At 43.5% G+C, this 21,613-nt stretch overlaps 1 long non-coding RNA gene across 1 annotated transcript in view; it reads left to right on the top strand.

Annotated features, from left to right (window-relative positions):
• LOC126991364 (uncharacterized) overlaps nucleotides 1-19,444 on the top strand; it is a 65,133-nt gene extending 45,689 nt beyond the window's left edge. Inside the window, exon 3 of the long non-coding RNA XR_007745443.1 lies at nucleotides 19,235-19,444. This is a non-coding gene — a long non-coding RNA (uncharacterized LOC126991364). The remainder of the gene's footprint in view (nucleotides 1-19,234) is intronic.
• Nucleotides 19,445-21,613: the final 2,169 nt, after the last annotated feature.

Genomic DNA, 21,613 nt, shown 5'->3' with positions numbered 1-21,613 from the left:
TAGACGCAGCAGTGATTGGAGAACTCGAATATGTTTGTGAAACCTCAATAAAACAGAAACTAAATAAAAAGTGACGAGCTGATGGTAAATAATTTATCCGTAGTTTATAACACATTTTTCATATAGCTATCGTTTGCAGCGGCTATGAAATAAAGACTAAAATAAACAGTTCCATCTTATAGAGAAAAGCCTCCTGAACACGATGGTGTATTCAGATTTTTCATAAAACCTAAAAAAAGTGCAGCACGGAACTGTTTATAAAAACTTTTCACTTCATGAATCGTGCGCGCCGACGGGGTGGGTGTTGGCATGATGCTAGGAGTGGTCGCGTTGCCATGACAACCCTCGCCTCGCCTCGCTTTTCGTGAGGCCACTGACCAGAGGCAGCAGGCAGCACCGGGGTGCGTTCTGCCGAGGTCGCTGATGTTGGCCAGCACCATAACAACCAGATGCTGATACATTGTTGACGGCGCAAATTCGCCTTAGGTCTGGTTCCCAATATAGTTGTCGCCCAGAGCGTCAAAAGGACTTACACATGGGTCCTACTGGTTAGACCTAGCCCGTTCGTGTCGCTGACAAGTGTTTTATAGTGGCGCCGTTCTGGCTTGGCTCATGCTGCCCTCCGGAGCTCCAACTGATCCTCTTGAGAGTTTCACAAGAGTCCGGGTTGACATTTTTTCTCTCCACGTTGGAATAAAGACGAATGAAGTGTGGGTGCTGGGAGGATGTAATAATGGAGTGTGGGTGCAGGGAGGATGTAGTAATGGAGGGTGGGTGCAGGGAGGATGTAGTAATGGAGGGTGGGTGCAGGGAGGATGTAGTAATGGAGGGTGGGTGCAGGGAGGATGTAGTAATGGAGGGTGGGTGCAGGGAGGATGTAGTAATGGAGTGTGGGTGCAGGGAGGATGTAGTAATGGAGGGTGGGTGCAGGGAGGATGTAGTAATGGAGTGTGGGTGCAGGGAGGATGTAGTAATGGAGGGTGGGTGCAGGGAGGATGTAGTAATGGAGGGTGGGTGCAGGGAGGATGTAGTAATGGAGGGTGGGTGCAGGGAGGATGTAGTAATGGAGTGTGGGTACAGGGAGGATGTAGTAATGGAGTGTGGGTGCAGGGAGGATGTAGTAATGGAGGGTGGGTGCAGGGAGGATGTAGTAATGGAGTGGGGTGGAGGATGTAGTAATGGGGAGGGAGTGCAGGAGGATGTAGTAATGGGGTAAGAGGGATGATATAGTGTAGCCCTGAGGACTGTGTGTGTTTTGGGGTGGGATGATGGGTGGGGAGGGAGTTAAGTACCTAAATAAGTGTAACTATAACAACAAGCATCTAACAATTCATGCGAGGCGGTGCAGTAGAGACATCCAATCCTCCCCTCCTCCTCCCTTCCTCCCTCTTCCTTCCTCTTCTATTCCCCCCTTATATCCTTACCCCTTAATCCTTCCCCTTTCTTCCCTTCCCTTTCATTCTCCTTCCCTCCCCCCCCTTCTCCTTTCCCTTCCTTCCCCTCCTCCTTCCCTTCCTTCCCTTCCCCTTCCTTCCTCTTCTCTTCCCTCCCTCTCATTCCCTTTCTTCCCTTCCTCTTCCTTCTTCTTCTCTTCCCCTTCCTTCCCCTTCTCCTTCCCCTCCTTCCTTTCCCCCCTTCCTTCCTCTTCTCCTTCCTCTTCATTCCCCTTCCTTCCTTCCCCTTCCTTCCCTTTTCCTTCCTTCCCTTTCTCACCTTTTCCTCTCCCCCTTTCCTCCCTTCCTTCCCTTCTCCTTCCCTTCCCTTCCCCTTCCTTCCTCTTCCTACCCCTTCTCCTTCCACCCTTTCCTCTCCCTTTCCCTTCCCCCTCCTCCACTTCCTTCCCTTCCCCTCCCTACCCCTTCTCCTTTCTCCTTCCCCCTTTCGTCCCTACCTCCCTTTCTCCTTCGCTTTCCTCCCCTTCCCCTTCGTTCCCTACTAGACCAGAACAAGAACAACTGCCCCATGGATTTTTAGTTAAATAAATAAAAAGACTGACAGACATACAGAGATAGACAGGCACAAACAGACAGACACAGAGACAGAGAGAGACAGACAGGAGTTAATTGAATATCGCCACACGTAGACCAGGAGCTTACATTTGTTTCTCGTATAATGGTGCTAATGGGCTATCTGGTGCCTGACTGTTGATGTTTCCATGTGTCCAGGTCTCCTTTTTTTCTTGTTATATTTTCTTCTGCTTCTTTTTCTTCTTCTTCTTCTTCTTCTCGTTCTTTTTCTTTTTGTTTTCTTCTTTTTCTTCTTCTTCTTTTTCTTTTTCTTTAACTTCTTCTTCTCTTTTCTTTTCTTTTTCTTTTTCTTCTTTCTCTTCTTCTTCTTCTTCTTCTTCTTTTTTTTCTTCTTCTTCTACTGCTTCTTCTTTTTTTTTCTTCTTTTTCTTCTTCTTCTTCTTCTTTCTTCTCCCTAAGCTCCTTCTTTTTCCCCTTCCCTCTCTCTTCCTCCTCCTCCTCCTCCTCCTCCTCCTCCTCCTTCGTCCTCCTCCTTTCTTCACCAGTGGCGTTCCCCAAGGTTCGGTCCTGGGGCCAACACTATTCATAATTTACGTGAACGACTTAGAAACTGATATCCTTTCAAAAGTAGCCAAATTCGCCGACGACACCAAATTAGGAGGTACGGTAATGAGCGGTCAAAGTTGCGAGAACATTCAATCAGACTTGCCGACTGGAGGGAAAAATGGCAAATGAGTTTTAACGTAGATAAATGTAAAGTAATGCACATAGGTGAAAAAATTCCTAATTTTAAATATCAGATTCAAGGACATGAGCTCAGTAAAGTAAAACAAGAAAAAGATCTTGGTGTCATTATCAGTAACACTCTTAAAATGAGTGATCAATGTTCTGCAGCGAGTAAAAAAGCCAATATGATGTTGGGATTAATCTCAAGAAACTTTGATTATAAATCACCCGAACTTATGAAGAGATTATATTTAGCATTTGTAAGACCACACCTAGAATACGCCGTTCAGTTCTGGTCACCGAACTATATCAAAGATCAAGTTTTGCTAGAAAAGATACAGCGACGAGCAACCAAACAAATTCCAGCGCTCCGAAACTTGCCATATGACGAGCGTTTAAAGCGTTTAGATATGTTTTCCCAAAAAAAAGGCGAAGGATCAGAGAGGACTTAATTGAAGTGTTCAAAATCCTAAATGGATTCGACAACATTAACCCAGATAGTCGATTTCAGAGAGACACCAACACAATAACACGCAGCAACGGTATGAAGTTAAAGGGAAATCGATGTAACACATTGGTGCGCAGAAGTTTTTTCAATAACAGAGTCGTCGATCACTGGAATAGACTCCCACCGTCAGTAGTTAGCGCACAGAGTATCAATAGCTTCAAGTCTTCTTTGGATAAGTACTTCAGGGATATAAGATTATACTGACCCTTTTTCGCATGTTTTCAGACAGATTGCAGCAAGACCTCAACCTATATTCATGTAATTCTCCCCCACAACCTAGATTGCAAGTAGCGAAAGTCAACAATAGAGTAAAGCAACAGTTAATGTCCGCATGACAGGTGGAGTGAGGTGTGGGTGCAGTAAGGTGACAGGTTACTGGTGCGTGCCTAGCACCGCCGGTAAAATGAGGATCAAGCCTCCACCTGTGCCCCTGAAACTACACCTCACCCATCATGAGTATTAGGGGGGATTCTGGGGCTGCCCTGTGTAGGCCACTCGTCCTCTTCCAGTCTCCCTGTATTTCTATGTTCTTATGTTCTTATGTAATGAAGTCATTTTCCCCCACAGCTTAGGTTACCAGTAGTGTAAGTTAAGGGTAGTAATTTCCTCTTATTTATCTCTTTACTGTAAAATTTCCATGTCCCTTTCTTCCTAAAAGGTACATGGTGTTCTCTTCTAACTATTTCCTGCCGGCACGTTGCCGGAGGGAGAGGTGGGTGGGGAGGAGCCTTCATCTTTCCTGTTTTATCCTACCACACGTAGATTACTAGTAGTAGCGGTAGGAAACAGACACCCTCGCCATAGACCGATAGGTCTTCTGGTGTCTGTTCTTCCTATGTATTCCTATGTATTCCTCCTCCTCATCCTCCTCATCCTCCTTCTCCTTCCCCTCTTTCTCTCCTCCTCCTCCTCCAAATCTTTTTAACCTCAAATCCCTTTATCTTTCCTTCTAATCCTCCTCCTCCTCCTCCTCCTCCTTCTCCTCCTCCTCCTCCTTCTCCTCCTCCTCCTCCTCCTTCTCCTTACCCTAAAACTCACCCGGGTCATCACCTCACATCACCTACGGATCATTAACGCAAACAGGTGAGCTGGGGCACGCGAGATGACACTGGGGGGGCGGGAGGGTAATAGGGGAGGGGGGGGGAGGGGAGGAAGGCTAAGTAGGTGTAATCTTTTCCTCCCTCACTTAAGGACCATATATTGTGTTTTCTTTATTTTGGGGTGGGAGGGGGGGATAGGGGAGGGGACAGGAGGGGGGGGGGATGAAGGTTAAGTAGGTGTAATCTTTCCCTCACTCACTTAAGAACCATATATTTTTTTTCCTTTTTTCCGCAGTTCATAATACTTTTTTTTTTCGTACGAGGAGCGACTCAGGCGACTCACAACCTCTTCACGCTGGGAAAAAAAACGCCTACGAGGGGATAGGATTCAGGTCTTCAGGTATACCTAAAGAACTTCACTAGGCTCATAACACTACCCATGGAAATACTACTAGCACAACCTCCACCAAAGCCTTGTCAAACTATCACCCGGCTCATAACACTACCCATGGAAATACTACTAACACAGCCTCTACCAAAGTCTTGTCAAACTGTCACCAGGCTCATAACACTACCCATGTAAATACTACTAACACAACCTCTACCAAAGTCTTGTCAAACTATCACCAGGCTCATAACACTACCCATGGAAATACTACTAACACAACCTCTACCAAAGCCTTGTTAAACTATCACCAGGCTCATAACACTACCCATGGAAATACTACTAACACAATCTCTACCAAAGCCTTGTCAGACTATCACCAGGCTCATAACACTACCCATGGGAATACTACTAACACAACCTCCACTAAAGCCTTGTCAAACTATCACCAGGCTCATAACACTACCCATGGCAATACTACTAACACAACCTCTACCAAAGCCTTGTCAAACTATCACCAGGCTCATAACACTACCCATGGAAATACTACTAACACAAGCTCTACCAAAGTCTTGTCAAACTATCACCAGGCTCATAACACTGCCCATGGAAATACTACTAACACAACCTCTACCAAAGCCTTGTCAGACTATCAACAGGCTCATAACACTACCCATGGAAATGCTACTAACACAACCACTACCAAAGTGTTGTCGAACTATCACCAGGCTCATAACACTGCCCATGGAAATACTACTAACACAACCTCTACCAAAGTCTTGTCAAACTATCACCAGGCTCATAACACTGCCCATGGAAATAGTACTAACACAACATCTTCCAAAGCCTTGTCAAACTATCACCAGGCTCATAACACTACCCATGGATATACTACTAACACATTCTCTACCAAAGCCTTGTCAAACTATCACCAGGCTCATAACACTACCCATGGAAATATTACTAACACAACCTCTACCAAAACCTTGTCAAACTATCACCAGGCTCATACCACTACCCATGGAAATACTACTAACACAACCTCTACCAAAACCTTGTCAAACTATCACCAGGCTCATAACACTACCCATGGAAATATTACAAACACAACCTCTACCAAAGCCTTGTCAAACTATCACCAAGCTCATAACACTACCCATGGAAACACTGCTAACACAACCTCTACCAAAGCCTTGTCGGATTATCACCAGGCTCATAACACTACCCATGGAAGTACTACTAACACAACCTTTACCAAAGCCTTATCAAACTATCACCAGGCTCATAACACTACCCATGTAAACACTACTAACACAACCTCCACCAAGCTTCCTCGAGGTTGGGCGTTCTGTATCGTCTCCGCCAGTTCTTCTCCGCGCAGTTGCTATCCATATACAGGGGCGTTGTCCGCCCTCGTATGGAGTATGCATCTCACGTGTGGGGGGGCTCCACCCACACAGCTCTTCTGGACAGAGTGGAGGCTAAGGCTCTTCGTCTCATCAACTCTCCTCCTCCTACTGATAGTCTTCTACCTCTTAAATTCCGCCGCGATGTTGCCTCTCTTTCTATCTTCTATCGATATTTCCACGCTGACTGCTCTTCTGAACTTGCTAACTGCATGCCTCTCCCCCTCCCGCGGCCCCGCTGCACACGACTTTCTACTCATGCTCATCCCTATATTGTCCAAATCCCTTATGCAAGAGTTAACCGGCATCTTCACTCTTTCATCCCTCACCCTGGTAAACTCTGGAACAATCTTCCTTCATCTGTATTTCCTCCTGCCTACGACTTGAACTCTTTCAAGAGGAGGGTATCAGGACACTTCTTCCGAATCTGACCTTGCTTTTGGCCGCCTCTTCTGATTCTTTTTTTAGGAGCAGCGATTATCGGGCTTTTTTTTATTATTGTTGTCTTTGTGCCCTTGAGCTGCCTCCTTTGTTGTAAAAAAAAAAAAAAGACTTAAACTATCAACAGGCTCATAACACTATCCATGGACATACTACTAACAGAACCTCTACCAAAGCCTTGTCAAACTATCACCAGGCTAATAACACTACCCGTGGACATACTACTAACACAACCTCTACCAAAGCCTTGGCAAACTATCACCAGGCTCATAACACTACCCATGGACATACTACTAACACAACAACCTCCACCAAAGCCTTGTCAGACTATCACCAGGCTCATAACACTACCCATGGGAATACTACTAACACAACCTCCACTAAAGCCTTGTCAAACTATCACCAGGCTCATAACACTACCCATGGAAATACTACTAACACAACCTCTACCAAAGCCTTGTCAAACTATCACCAGGGTCATAACACTACCCATGGAAACACTACTAACACAACCTCTACCAAAGCCTTACCGAATTTCACCTATATCCGTCCTCTGTAGCTTTCGTAATAGGAGCGGTGTGTTAGGGCTTGTATAATACTTTGTAGCGATATTGAAATCCACTAGTATCCATTTTCCAGGCACTCCATCACACTGCCCCGCGCTAAATCTTGTCCCGTCTATAGTTTTTGTAATAGTAGCGTTGTGTTCCAGGCTCAAGTGTTATACTATATAGGGCCATTGTAGAGATATTCAAATCCACTAGTATATACATTTTCCAGGCACTCCATCACACCGTCCAGCGCTGAATCTTGTCCCGTCTCCAGTTTTTGTAATAGTAGCGGTGTGTTAGGGCATGCGTTACACTATATAGGGCCATTGCAAAGATATTGAAACCCACTAGTATACATTTTCAAGACACTCCATCACACCGTCCAGCGCTAAATCTTGTACCGTCTGTAGTTCTTGTAATAGTAGCGGTGTACATCACACCGTCCAGCGCTAAATCTTGTACCGTCTGTAGTTCTTGTAATAGTAGCGGTGTACATCACACCGTCCAGCGCTAAATCTTGTACCGTCTATAGTTCTTGTAATAGTAGCGATGTACTAGCCAACCGTTATACTATATAGGGCCATTGTAGAGATATTGAACTCCGCTAGTATCCATTTTCCAGGCACTCCATCACACGGGTCAGCGCTAAATCTTGGAAATATATGTTTGGTCGTATATTCAAAACAGACCCCAACCAACCGGCGCTTCACGGGTGGGGGTTTAAAAATGCCCGCGACGAGGTTTTGCTGGCCATTAGGATAAAAAATAAAGCGGACAGGAAACGTGGAATGAATTATATATTATTCATCGGAGCCGTTTGCATGTATAACCACTGAGGAATGGCCGTGGACGACACCTCTTTTGTGCCGGGGAAAAAATTACTGAGAGAAGAGAGAGAGAGAGAAGGGAAGACAAGAGGAGAGTAGAGAGAGAGAGAGAGAGAGAGAGAGAGAGAGAGAGAGAGAGAGAGAGAGAGAGAGAGAGAGAGAGCGAGAGAGAGAGAGAGAGAGAGAGAGAGAGAGAGAGAGAGAGAGAGAGAGAGAGAGAGAGAGAGAGAGAGAGAGAGAGAGAGAGAGAGAGAGAGAGAGAGAGAGAGAGAGAGAGAGAGAGAGAGAGAGAGAGAGAGAGAGAGAGTGTTTGTAGTTTTTAGAGGACACATTACTGATGCAACAGAAATATACTGCATAATTAACACACACACACACACACACACACACACACACACACACACATACATCAATGCAACATATACTTTAAAAAAAACCCAATTATTATGGTTGAAGAGAGAGAGAGAGAGAGAGAGAGAGAGAGAGAGAGAGAGAGAGAGAGAGAGGGAGAGAGGAGGGACTCTCTCTTTCTCTCTTATTTACCTATTCTCTACGTAGCACTTATTAATTTCCTTATTTTCTCTATATTTCGCATCTAATGCAGTTTCCAATCCATATATTGCTACTAGATTTCCATACATTTCCTACTCCGTATATAGATTCTCCTTGCCATGTATTATTCCCTATTCAATTTCTACGTAGGTTCCATGCATTCCCTTTCCATATGTTCTCTTTCCTATGTGAATTTTCGTTTTATCTTTCTTTCTATTTTCTTCCCACGTGGTTATTTGCATTTTTTGAAGGTTTGACATCGTTACAGACTGTTTTTGTTTGTGTTCTCTCTCTCTCTCTCTCTCTCTCTCTCTCTCTCTCTCTCTCTCTCTCTCTCTCTCTCTCTCTCTCTCTCATTAAGTGTCTGTTTTTCTTTTTTATATGTTTTATCAAGAATGTTTTTTTTTTTTTTACTGCATCAATAGTTCTCTCTCGTATTTCTTAACAACATGTCTACCTTTCCTTACTCTCTATCTATTAATCTACCTAAGTCTATCTCCATTTACCAATCTATCTATCTATCTCTATCTCCCAGCTCCTATTACTATCGTTCTGTCTACCCAAACTGGCGATCAGATAGAAGGTCAGAGGTGGTTAGATGCTTGAGAATCTTCGTGTTAAGTATCGATTCAAAAACTTTAGTTAGAGAGGAAAGTAAAGCTATAGGGCGGTAGTTTGAAGGATTGGAGCGGTCACCCTTCCTAGGCACAGGCTGTATGAAGTCGCTGTTCCAGCTTGAAGGAATGGTAGATGCTGACAGGCAGAGATGAAGGAGTTTGACCAGGCAGGGTGTCAGCACGGAAGCACAGTTTTTAAGGACAGCAGAGAGAAGGGAAGAGAAGGGCAGATAAGGGATTAGGAAGGGAAATGGAGAAGGGTTAATATAGATGTTGACAAAGAGAGACGAAGGAGTTTGACCAGGCAGGGGTACCCATTCCCTTTCCTTCTTAAAATGGACTGTCAGGCGTCGTGTGAGCCCTTGAAGCCGGGGACAGAGGGCGTGGGAAGGGACCTCACACACACACACACACACACACACACACACACACACACACACACACACACACACACACACACACACACCAAAGCGAGCGAGCATTTCCTGCAGTCCCCGCTTCGTCTGGGCCAGCTGGACGCCTGCATATATTTAGGTCTTAGATTAATTATATATAGAGAGAGAGAGAGAGAGAGAGAGAGAGAGAGAGAGAGAGAGAGAGAGAGAGAGAGAGAGAGAGAGAGAGAGAGAGAGAGAGAGAGAGAGAGAGAGAGAGAGAGAGAGAGAGAGAGATAGAGAGATATATAGAGAGAGAGAGAGAGAGAGAGGTCGTTTTTTTTGTGCTGTGTGCTTGTGTGGTAGAATTCGGTCTATGTTTACACACACACACACACACACACACACACACACACACACACACACACACACACACACACACACACACACACACACACACACACACACACACACACACACACACACGTACATAAATTCAAACATAAGTTACATGTTCGTGTTTGATACTGTTTGTTTGTTTGTTTTACTCTCTCTCTCTCTCTCTCATACCTTTTCCGTCCAGAGCGTTGTGTGTGTGTGTGTGTGTGTGTGCGTCGGTAGTATCCCAAGCTCTCCTTTACCCATTTTTTTACTCTTCGCAATAAATAATAAAAAAAAAAAACACCACCAGGGCAGCTATTAAATTGTTCCCCGCCTTCGTTGAGTTCCACATACTTCACCTCACATTTTTTTTCTCTAATTTGTACTCTGCTATTTGCTATTTGCTATTTGCTATTTCTAAAGAGGAAAAATGTTATACGGGATGTAGCTTGACTTATCCGGTCTGTACTATATCCACCTGCCTACGACTTGAACGCCTAGAAGAGTATCAGGACAAGCCAAGCAGTCAGCCAGTTACCCACGTCAAGTCAGCTAGTCAGTAAGTCAAGTCAGTCAGTCACCCAGTCAACCAGTTAACCACGTGGAGACAGTCAGTCAGTCAGTCAGTCAAGTCAGTGAAGTCAGTCACCTCTCCGCCCGATACTGACATCTCTTTTGGCCCCTTGTTCTTTAATTCTTTTGTTGGAGCGGCGCCTAGCGAGTCTTTTTGTTGTTGTTGTTGTTTGCCCTCGAGCTGCATCCCTTGCTGAAGTAGAACAAACGAGCATGCTTTGTACAAGGGTATGGAGAGACGTCTGACTGTACTCTACTCCCCTTAGGGTGCGGCCACACTGCATGCGGTTTGCTGGGAGGGTAGAGGGTAGTGGGTTGCCTAGCGGGTCAGAGGCAAGAACAAACACATATTATCTAATAGGAGTGGCCATCCAGGACACGGGTAGCGGGTTCCCTCCAAGCTTACCCACTCTTATTAGATAACATGTGTTTGTTCTTGCCTCTGACCCGCTAGGCAACCCTCTACCCTCTACCCGCCCAGCAAACCGCATGCAGTGTGGCCGCACCCTGACTGAGGCTTAGGAAAGGGTGCCAGAGTCTGGTGAACACAGAGATGGTGCTTCTGATGACACTCCCTGGGAAGAACACGTCCCTGCCGCAGAGGGTGTGGAGGGTAGGCGGTGGCTGAGTGGTAGCGTGCTGGGCCCACATTCACCATGTGATGGACGTCGAGAGTTCGAATCCTCACGCAACCACCTCGGATTTTTCAGTCACCGCCGAGTGTCTTAAAACTACTCACATGCTGTCTTGGAGACCACCCATGAACCCGGACTCTAGAGGAAACCGTCCAAGTGAATCAAGACGGAGTTCCGGGGGGCAGCATGAGCCAAGAGAAAATGGCGCCACTATAAACACTTGCCTGCGCCATGACCATCCAGGCCCCTCAAGCATAGGCACAGACATAAAAAAGATAAAAAAAATAGAATATCTTTTGCCTCTGTCTGTGCTCTGATTCATAATGTTCGCTGTCCGTACCTTCATGTTATCACCAGCCTTGTTCTCCCTATTCCTCTTTTTGCCAATCTTAGCTTCCCTTTTTCTCTTCTTCAGTAATATACATGTGTCCACTATACCCAGCCTTATTCTGTCTATTCCTCTTTGTATGCTTCCTAGCTTTCCTTTACTCTCTACGGACATCGTGAGGCGCCAGGTTTCCGTCCCGTGCGTTGCGGTGTGACTGTTCCATTCGTCTTTCCATCTCGTTTGTGTCCAGTATTTTTGACGCCACTCAATACCGCTCCTGCAGAAAATATGAAGTAATTGTATTTGTTCAACGCACTCCGCTGATGGGATGTTAGTATGATGGTTAATGGTATCGAGAGAGAGAGAGAGAGAGAGAGAGAGAGAGAGAGAGAGAGAGAGAGAGAGAGAGAGAGAGAGAGAGAGAGAGAGAGAGAGAGAGAGAGAGAGAGAGAGAGAGAGAGAGAGAGAGAGAGAGAGAGAGAGAGAGAGAGATAGAGAGAGAAGAGAAGATGCAAATGTAGGTGTATGGATTAGAGAGAGAGAGAGAGAGAGAGAGAGAGAGAGAGAGAGAGAGAGAGAGAGAGAGAGAGAGAGAGAGAGAGAGAGAGAGAGAGAGAGAGAGAGAGAGAGAGAGAGAGAGAGAGAGAGAGAGAGAGAGAGAGAGAGAGAGAGAGAGAGAGAGAGAGAGAGACGCATACAGGTAGGCACACACACACACACACACACACACACACACACACACACACACACACACACACACACACACACACACACACACACACACACACACACACTGAAGCTGGTAGGAAAATAAATTAAGTAAAAACAAATATACATTCATTCATACATACATACATACATAGGTACGTACATACATACATACATACAAACATACAGACAGACAGACAAAACGACAGACAGACAGACATTCACACGTTACTGAGATTACAGAATTCTCCAGGAATACATTACTCTCTCTCTCTCTCTATTCCATACGCCTACATTTGCATCTTTCTCTCTTTGACTTTCTTGAGAGAGAGAGAGAGAGAGAGAGAGAGAGAGAGAGAGAGAGAGAGAGAGAAGAGAGAAAGGCGTGTTTATATTACGTGTGCGTATGTGTGTGAGTGTGTGTCTATATAAGGCAACACACACACACACACGCACGAGACCTTCCAGGGAGTGAGTTACACCCAAGACTCTTCCCTAACTCATAACTCTGTCTTGCCCACACTTCAACCCTTCCATCACGCTGCCATAAGGTCGTGAGTCACCCGCTTAACTTGGTCCATTTATCCACCACTGGGCTACTGCTTGACTCTCTATTAATCTATCTTCTTCAGTCTTAATATCTATCCATTCTGTTACCTTTCTGAGTCTTAACCTCAATTAACTCTGTAGTAAGGAAGTTATGGATCAGTGAGTCATCTGGTTTAATTTTGTCCGTGCGAGAATCACAAGCTCAGAATCACGAGTTTAGAATCACAAGTTTAGAATCACGAGTTTAGAATCACGAGTTTAGAATCACAAGTTTAGAATCACGAGTTTAGAATCACGAGTTTAGAATCACGAGTTTAGAATCACAAGTTTAGAATCATGAGTTTAGAATCACGAGTTTAGAATCACGAGTTTAGAATCATAAGATTAGAATCACAAGTTTAGAATCACAAGTTTAGAATCACGAGTTTAGAATCACGAGCTTAGAATCACGAGTTTAGAATCAAAAGTTTAGAATCACAAGTTTAGAATCACGAGTTTAGAATCACAAGTTTAGAATCACGAGTTTAGAATCACAAGTTTAGAATCACAAGTTTAGAATCACGAGTTTAGAATCACATGTTTAGAATCACAAGTTTAGAATCACGAGTTTAGAATCACAAGCTTAGGATCACAAGTTTAATATCACGAGTTTAGAATCACATGTTTAGAATCACAAGTTTAGAATCACGAGTTTAGAATCGCAAGTTTAGAATCACAAGTTTAGAATCACGAGTTTAGAATCACGTGCTTAGAATCAAAAGTTTAGAATCACGAGTTTAGAATCACGTGCTCAGAATCAAAAGTTTAGAATCACGAGTTTAGAATCACAAGTTTAGAATCACGAGTTTAGAATCACATGTTTAGAATCACAAGTTTAGAGTCACGACTTTAGAATCACGAGCTTAGAATTACGAGTTTAGAATCACAAGTTTAGAATCACTTTTAGAATCACAAGTTTAGAATCACGAGTTTAGAATCACAAGTTTAGAATCACAAGTTTAGAATCACGAGTTTAGAATCACGTGCTTAGAATCAAAAGTTTAGAGTCACGAGTTTAGAATCACAAGTTTAGAATCACAAATTTAGAATCACAAGTTTAGAATCACGGGTTTAAAATCACAAGTTTAGAATCACGACTTTAGAATCACGAGTTTAGAATGACGAGTTTAGAATCACAAGCTTAGAATCACGAGTTTACAATCACAAGTTTAGAATCACGAGTTTAGAATCACGAGTTTAGAATCACAAAATTAGAATCACGAGTTAGGAATCACATGTTTAGAATCACAAGTTTAGAATCACGAGTTTAGAATCACGAGTTTAGAATCACGAGTTTAGAATCACAAGTTTAGAATCACTACTTTAGAATCACTAGTTTAGAATCACTAGTTTAGAATCACAAGTTTAGAATCACTAGTTTAGAATCACGAGTTTTGAATCACGAGTTTAGAATCACAAGTTTAGAATCACAAGTTTGGAATCACGAATTTAGGATCACGAGTTTAGAATCACAAGTTTAAAATCACGAGTTTAGAATCACAAGTTTAGAATCACTACTTTAGAATCACTAGTTTAGAATCACAAGTTTAGAATCACTAGTTTAGAATCACGAGTTTTGAATCACGAGTTTAGAATCACAAGTTTAGAATCACAAGTTTGGAATCACGAATTTAGGATCACGAGTTTAGAATCACAAGTTTAAAATCACGAGTTTAGAATCACGAGTTTAAAATCAGAAGTTTATGATCACAAGTTTAGAATCACGAGTTTAGAATCACGAATTTAGAATCACAAGTTTAGAATCACGCTTTTAGAATCACAAGTATAGAATCACAAGTTTAGAATCACGAGTTTATAATCACGAATTTAGAATCACAAGTTTAGAATCACGAGTTTAGAATCACAAGTATAGAATCACGAGCTTAGAATCACGAGTTTAGACTCACAAGTTTAGAATCACGAGTTTAGAATCACGAGTTTAGAATCACGAGTTTAGAATCACAAGTTTAGAATCACAAGCATAGAATCACTACTTTAGAATCACTAGTTTAGAATCACATGTTTAGAATCACTAGTTTAGAATCACGAGTCTAGAATCACGAGTTTAGAATCACAAGTTTAGAATCACAAGTTTAGAATCACGAGTTTAGATTCACGAGTTTAGGATCACGAGTTTAGAATCACAAGTCTAAAATCACGAGTTTAGAATCACGAGTTTAAAATCACAAGTTTTTAATCACGAGTTTAGAATCACGAGTTTAGAATCACGAATTTAGAATCACAAGTTTTGAATCACGCTTTTAGAATCAAAAGTATAGAATCACTAGTTTAGAATCACAAGTTTAGAATCACGAGTTTAGAATCACGAATTTAGAATCACAAGTCTAGAATCACGAGTTTAGAATCACAAGTATAGAATCACGAGCTTAGAATCACGAGTTTAGAATCACAAGTATAGAACCACGAGTTTAGAATCACGAGTTTAGAATCACGAGTTTAGAATCACTAGTTTAGAATCACGAGTTTAGGATCACGAGTTTAGAATCACGAGTTAAGAATCACGAGTTTAGAATCACAAGTTTAGAATCACGAGTTTATAATCACGAGCTTAGAATCACGAGTTATGAACCACGAGTTTGGAATCACAAGTTTAGAATCACAAGTTTACGTTCGCTGGGCTGTCTGTTTGGTGACCCGCTGTTAAATAAGATGTCTTGTTCATCCTTATAATCTGTGGGGTTTATGAGCATTTGTATGAGATTGAATGTTTCTTTTCATCCTTCTCTTCTTCTTCTTCCTCTTCCTCTTCTTTTTCTTGTTCCTCTTGTTGTTGTTGCTGTTGTTGTTGCTGTTTTTGTTGTTGTTGTTGTTGTTGTTGTTGTTGTTGTTGTTGTTGTTGTTGTTGTTGTTGTTGTTGTTGTTGCTGTCGTTGTTGTTATTGTTGTTGTTGTTCTTCTTCTTCCTCTTCTTCTTCCTCTTCTTCTTCTTCTTTTTCTTCTTCTTCTTCTTCTTCTTCTTCTTCTTCTTCTTCTTCTTCTTCTTCTTCTTCTTCTTCTTCTTCTTCTTCTTCTTCTTCTTCTTCTTCTTCTTCTTCTTCTTCTTCCTTTTTTTTGTTCATGTTCTTGTTCTTGTTCTTGTTCTACTTCTTCTTCTTGTTCTTCTTCTTGTCCTTCTTCTTCTTCTTCTTCTTCTTCTTCCTGTTTTTGTTGTTGTTCTTGTTCTTGTTCTTGTTCTACTTCTTCTTCTTGTTCTTGTTCTTCTTTTTCTTCCTCTTCTTCTTTTGCCTCTTCTTTTACATACTGATCATCTCCGTGTGTGTATGTGTGTGTGTGTGTGTGTGTTTGTGTTTTAATTGGGGCGAATTACATGTTATATATTGCTCAATCTCTCTCTCTCTCTCTCTCTCTCTCTCTCTCTCTCTCTCTCTCTCTCTCTCTCTCTCTCTCTCTCTCTCATTTCCATATTTACATCATTTTTTTTCCTCAATTTTTCTACTCCTCCTCCTCTTCCTCCTCCTCCTCCTCCTTATTCTTCCATTCATTCTCCTTTTCCTCTTGTTCCTCCTTATGATTTTCTCTTTTCCTCTCCTCCTCTTCCTCTTCTTCTTCTTCTCCTTCTTCTCTTCCTCCTCCTCCTTCTCTTCTTTCTTCACGTATATAAGAACCAAAAAGAAGACAAAAAGAAATATCGGTCCCCTAAAAGATGAAAGTGACGTACTAACACAGGACAGTAGACAAATGGTCGAAATCCTAAACAGGAACTTCGCGTCTGTGTTCACGGTCGAGAATACCCAGTCCGTACCCGAGAGCCCTTCCCCACCGATGGGAATCACTCCCCTAGAAATTGGTACAATCGACGAACGGGATGTGAAAAATTACCTAGACAAACTCGAGACAAACAAGTCTACCGGACCCGACGACTTGTCACCCAGGCTGCTCAAGGAACTCAAGCAGCAAATCCTCAAGCCACTCACCGCCATCTACAATCTGTCACTACAACAAAACAAAGTCCCGAAAGACTGGAAACAAGCGAACGTAACACCGATCTACAAAAAGGGAGACAAAAGTGTGGCCCTAAACTACAGACCAATCAGCTTGACCTCAGTGGCAGGAAAAATCCTCGAGAAGATCATCAGAGACAAACTCGTTAGGTTCCTTGAAGACAACAACATCATTTCCGATGCTCAGCACGGTTTCAGGAACAAGCGCTCATGCTTAACCAATTTATTGGACTTCTTCCAAGGTATCTACGAAAACTGGGATAATCATATCCCCAGTGATGTTATATATCTAGACTTTCAGAAAGCCTTTGACAAAGTGCCACATGAAAGACTCCTCAAGAAACTTAAGTCGGCGGGATTAGGCGACGATCTGACAGCGTGGATCAAAGACTGGCTCACTGAAAGAAAACAACGAGTTGTACTCAACGGACAGGCCTCGAGTGGCTCCCGGTCACAAGTGGAGTGCCACAGGGTCAGTGCTGGGACCCATACTTTTCATCATATATATCAACGACCTAGAACTAGGATTAAAATCCAATCTTTCAAAATTTGCCGACGACACAAAGGTGGGTGGGAAGGCCCTCACGACGGCAGACTGCGAAATTATCCAGAGAGACCTGGACCAGATCAAAACGGGGTCAGAAAAAATGCAGATGTCCTTCAAAACAACCAAATGTAAAGTAATGCATATCGGATCCAGAAACAGCAACCACATATACCACATGGGTGGCGAACCATTACATGTTGTGCAAGAGGAAAGAGACCTCGGGGTCACCATCAGCAGTGACTTGAAACAAACAAAACACTGCAAGTCCGCCTGTAAGAAAGCCAATACAATGCTTGGGTTCATATCGAGGAACTTCGAATACAAGACGCCGGGAGTTATGTTATCCTTGTATAATTCGCTGGTAAGGCCCCACCTGGAATACGCCGTGCAATTCTGGTCTCCTAATTACAGGAAAGACATTGAATTACTTGAGAGAGTACAGCGCCGCGCCACGAAGATGATACCATCACTGAGGACGAAACCCTATGAAGAACGACTCGAGCGACTCAACCTCTTCACGTTGGAAAAGAGACGACTGCGGGGAGACATGATACAAGTCTTTAATTAAGTACCTGAACAAGCTCAGCAACGTTGATCACTCCAAACTCTTCACGCTACAAACTAACCTGAGAACAAGAAACAACGGAAAAACAATTCAAGGAAAGCGATGCAATACCGACATCGGCAGGAGTCATTTCTCGAATAGAGTTGTTCGCCACTGGAACAGCCTTCCTGCAGAAGTGGTTAGCGCAGAGACCATCAACTCCTTCAAGAAACGCATTGATCGCCACTTTGCTGCAACAGGAGTGAACTGAACGTTCCCAAGAGTAGGTACACAAGTGCTTTAATCCTTCCCTGCAAGCCACTCCTGTGGCAAACGGATTGATTAAATCACTGAACGCAGGCAGCCTAGTTATGAGCCAACAGGCTTTCTGCTGCCTGCTAGTCCATGTTTCCATGTTTCCATGTTTCCTTCCTTTCTCCTATTCTTCCTCTTCCTGCCTCACCCCCACCACCACCCCCACCACCATCACCACCACCACCACCACCACCGGGATAGAATAATTAAGGGGTAGCGTGACCCGTACCGCTGTTCATCCCGTACACACACACACACACACACACACACACACACACACACACACACACACACACACACACACACACATTAATCCTCTTTCTCTCTGCGACAAGAAAGAAAAAAACGAGGAAAAAAATCTATAAAGCTGCAGATTGTATTTCATTTAACTTTTTTCTCTCTTCTCTCTCTCTTTTCATTCTTCTTTCAACGTCTTTTTTTATTCCTTCCTTCTACTTTATTTCTTTTTCATTTTTCTTTTTCCTCCTTCCTTCCTTCTGTTCTTTCGTTTTCTTTATTTCTATCCTCCTTTTTTCCTCTTTTCCTTCATTCTTTCATTAAATCGATCATTCTTTCTCACCTCCATTCATTTTTCCATACATCTACAATATATGTGTTCCTTATACCCGTGACGTGTTCTGAACGAGTCTATTTCCCGTTTTTGGTCACTAATATATCTTCACCTTTTGTTTGTTTACACTAATTCATGACGGTCGTTTCCTGGCCCTCCATCTTATACCAAAGCATTTTTCTATCCATTCCCCTTTGTGTTCATTTTGTCCTTTTTTTCTGAATATCTTGTGAGGCGCCAAGCTTCTGGGCCGTATGTCAGGACTGGACTGCTCAAAACTCCTATACGAATGCCTTGTCAAATATGTGCTTGGGCGACGATATGTATATCCCGGTGGTGGTGGCAGCAGCGGGGATCATGTTTCTTATTGGTCCCTCTCAGCGAGAAAAATGAGAAAAAAATCATCACTCACACAAACCATTTCAATATATAGATATATATAGATATATATTTATATATATATATATATATATATATATATATATATATATATATATATATATATATATATATATATATATATATATATCAAAGCATTTGTAATCAGTTTATGCATCATCTATTTTGGGGTGATTATATCATGGCACAAATTTGGCTCGTCGCTGCTACACGGTAAAGCCACAAATTTGGCTCGTCGCTGCCACCGGGTTAAGAATATGTGTCTATAACAGTATTTCCTTTCTTTGCAGCCGCGGGCACTCGTCGAGGTCATCGGGGAGTGAAGAGACAGACACAAACGCACACGCACCGCCGCCTGAAGCTGTGTTGGCAGGCCGGGGAGGAGTCAGACCCGCCCGCCTGCCACACGTCCTGCCGAATTAGTCACCGGAACACGACCTCGGCCAAAGAGAAAGAGTGAGGGCGCGCGACGCTTTACAGAGGCGAGTAGAATATGTTGTTTACACTTGTAGAGCTATTTTCAACACTTGACGCTCACCTTAGAGAACATGAATAGGTAACGTAGATGAGTATAAAGAGAGTCAACTAGGTGCATAACGCTTTACAGAGAGAGAGTGGAAAAAAAAGAAAGGAAAACGAGAGGAAAAAGAGGAGAAAGAGGAAAGGGAGAAGAGAACGAGAGAGGAGAATAAGAAGAAAGAGAAAAGAGAGAAGAGAAAGAGAGAGGAGAAAAAGGAAAACCAGAACACACTAACAATGGAGTCAAATAGAAATATCTTGCAACACTCCTGGGCTCATAGTTAAATACACGCTTGTAGTGGAAATAAATATCATCCATCAGGGACAAAGATTCGAGTCCTTAAGTCGCCTTTGCTCCCTGTGTGGCTGTGAGACATGGACGCTGAACAGAGAGATTGGAGGGAAGAAAGTGGAGGAAGGGGAGGGAGAGAGGAGGACAAATTGGAGAGAAGAGGAAAGCAGTAGTGATATGGAGAGGAGAGAGAATGGAGGGAAGAAAGTGGAGGAAAGGGAGGGAGAGAGGAGGAAAAATTGGAGAGAAGAGGAAAGCAGTAACGATATGGAGAGGAGAGAGAATGGAGGGGAGAAAGTGGAGAGAAGGGAGGGAGAGAGAAGTCTGTCTCAACCCCAGTCATCACCAGCACATCCCTCCGGCCAGGCGTATGAGATCTGCTTCTCTCTCTCTCTCTCCCTCTCACCTGCCCTTTCTTGCCACACCTGTATACGTTCATTAGGCGCAGGTGGCTGTGGTGGTGGCGGCGGTGTCGTGTAATTAGAGGAAAAGTGATTTATACGGGAGCAGACTTGGAGAGGCGTTCCCAAATTACCGTACTCATCGCATTGCATTGTCGTACTTCCTGACCGATAACTCTTGCAAAAAACACAAAAAGCATCAATAAATAACGGTTTTAACGCTAATGTTGTTTGTGTGGTTGCGGCAGTGTTGGAGCCTAAAAATGATAATTGCAATGTTCAGTGTACGACTGTTTGGCAACGCTTGTCACGGGACATCGCTGGAGTGACTTCGTATCGAACCAACGACTACTCCGTGGAGCTGACTCGAGGCTTGTTACCACTTTTTTTTTCACAGGAAAAGAAGCAAGTGGAAAGGTTCAAATATCCTGGTACTATTTTGTCTAGGGATGGTTCTTTAAGGAAGGAGTTTGAAGAAAGATTAAGGAAGGCAAATCAAGCATTGGGAATGTTGGAATCAGTTTGGAATAATACTAATTGTTCGGTCCATACGAAAATCAAAATGTATAAAATTATGGTCAGAACTATTTTATTTTATGGGCAACAAAAGAAAAGGTGTAGAAAAAAAAGCCCGCTAATCGCTGCTCCTAAAAAAAGATAAAAGTAAAGAGTGGCCAAAAGAGAGGTCAATTTCGGGTGGAGAGGTGTCTGGAGCTTAGTCCGTGAACGTCAGCTGTACGGGCACGTGGCGCCCCCCGGACGTCGATCCTGCCACAGGGTTGTTTGTACAAGACAACCCTGGGTGGAGGAGGCCAAGGGGACGCCCACATAACACATGGCTGGGGCAAGTCAGCCGATCCTGCCGGGAGGGACTTGAGGGGGGTGGACAGGGCCAAGGCGTGGGGGCTTACTCGGGAGGACCGCCGCATTATTTAATCAGGGAGGAAAGTATCAATCTATCAGGGAAGAATATCAATCCATCTCTGCATCAAATTATCCCCAAGACTTACTGTCGAATATAATACAAAGAGGTCATGAAAATAAAATATAGCATCGCCCTCCCCAGCTTCGGCAACACACATTGGGGAGGCGGTGGCTGAATGGATAGCGTGACGGCGCCGCGTCTAGAACGACGCGAGTTCAATCCCCGCCCGGTGCCACCAAGCTGGGATTTTTCAGCCGCCGCCGAGTGGCTTGAAACTACCCACATGCTGTCCAGAAGACCACCTGTCAACCCGGACTCTAGATTCTAGGACTAAAGATGAGCTCTGGGAGGGCAGCATGAGCCAACGCAAGATGGCGCCACTATAAACACTCGCCTGCGCCAGAATGGGCTGGGCCGACCATTAGGCCCCACCGGGAAGAAGCCTTGGGCCGACCATCAGGATCCACCGGGAAGAAGCCTACCGGCGCAACATGGCACGACGTAAAAAAACAAAAACAAAAAAAAAAACACG

Source organism: Eriocheir sinensis, unplaced genomic scaffold (genome assembly GCF_024679095.1).
Source record: "Eriocheir sinensis breed Jianghai 21 unplaced genomic scaffold, ASM2467909v1 Scaffold265, whole genome shotgun sequence".
NCBI classification, from domain to species: Eukaryota; Metazoa; Arthropoda; class Malacostraca; order Decapoda; family Varunidae; genus Eriocheir; species Eriocheir sinensis.
This window is presented reverse-complemented; position numbering and strand designations above follow the sequence as displayed.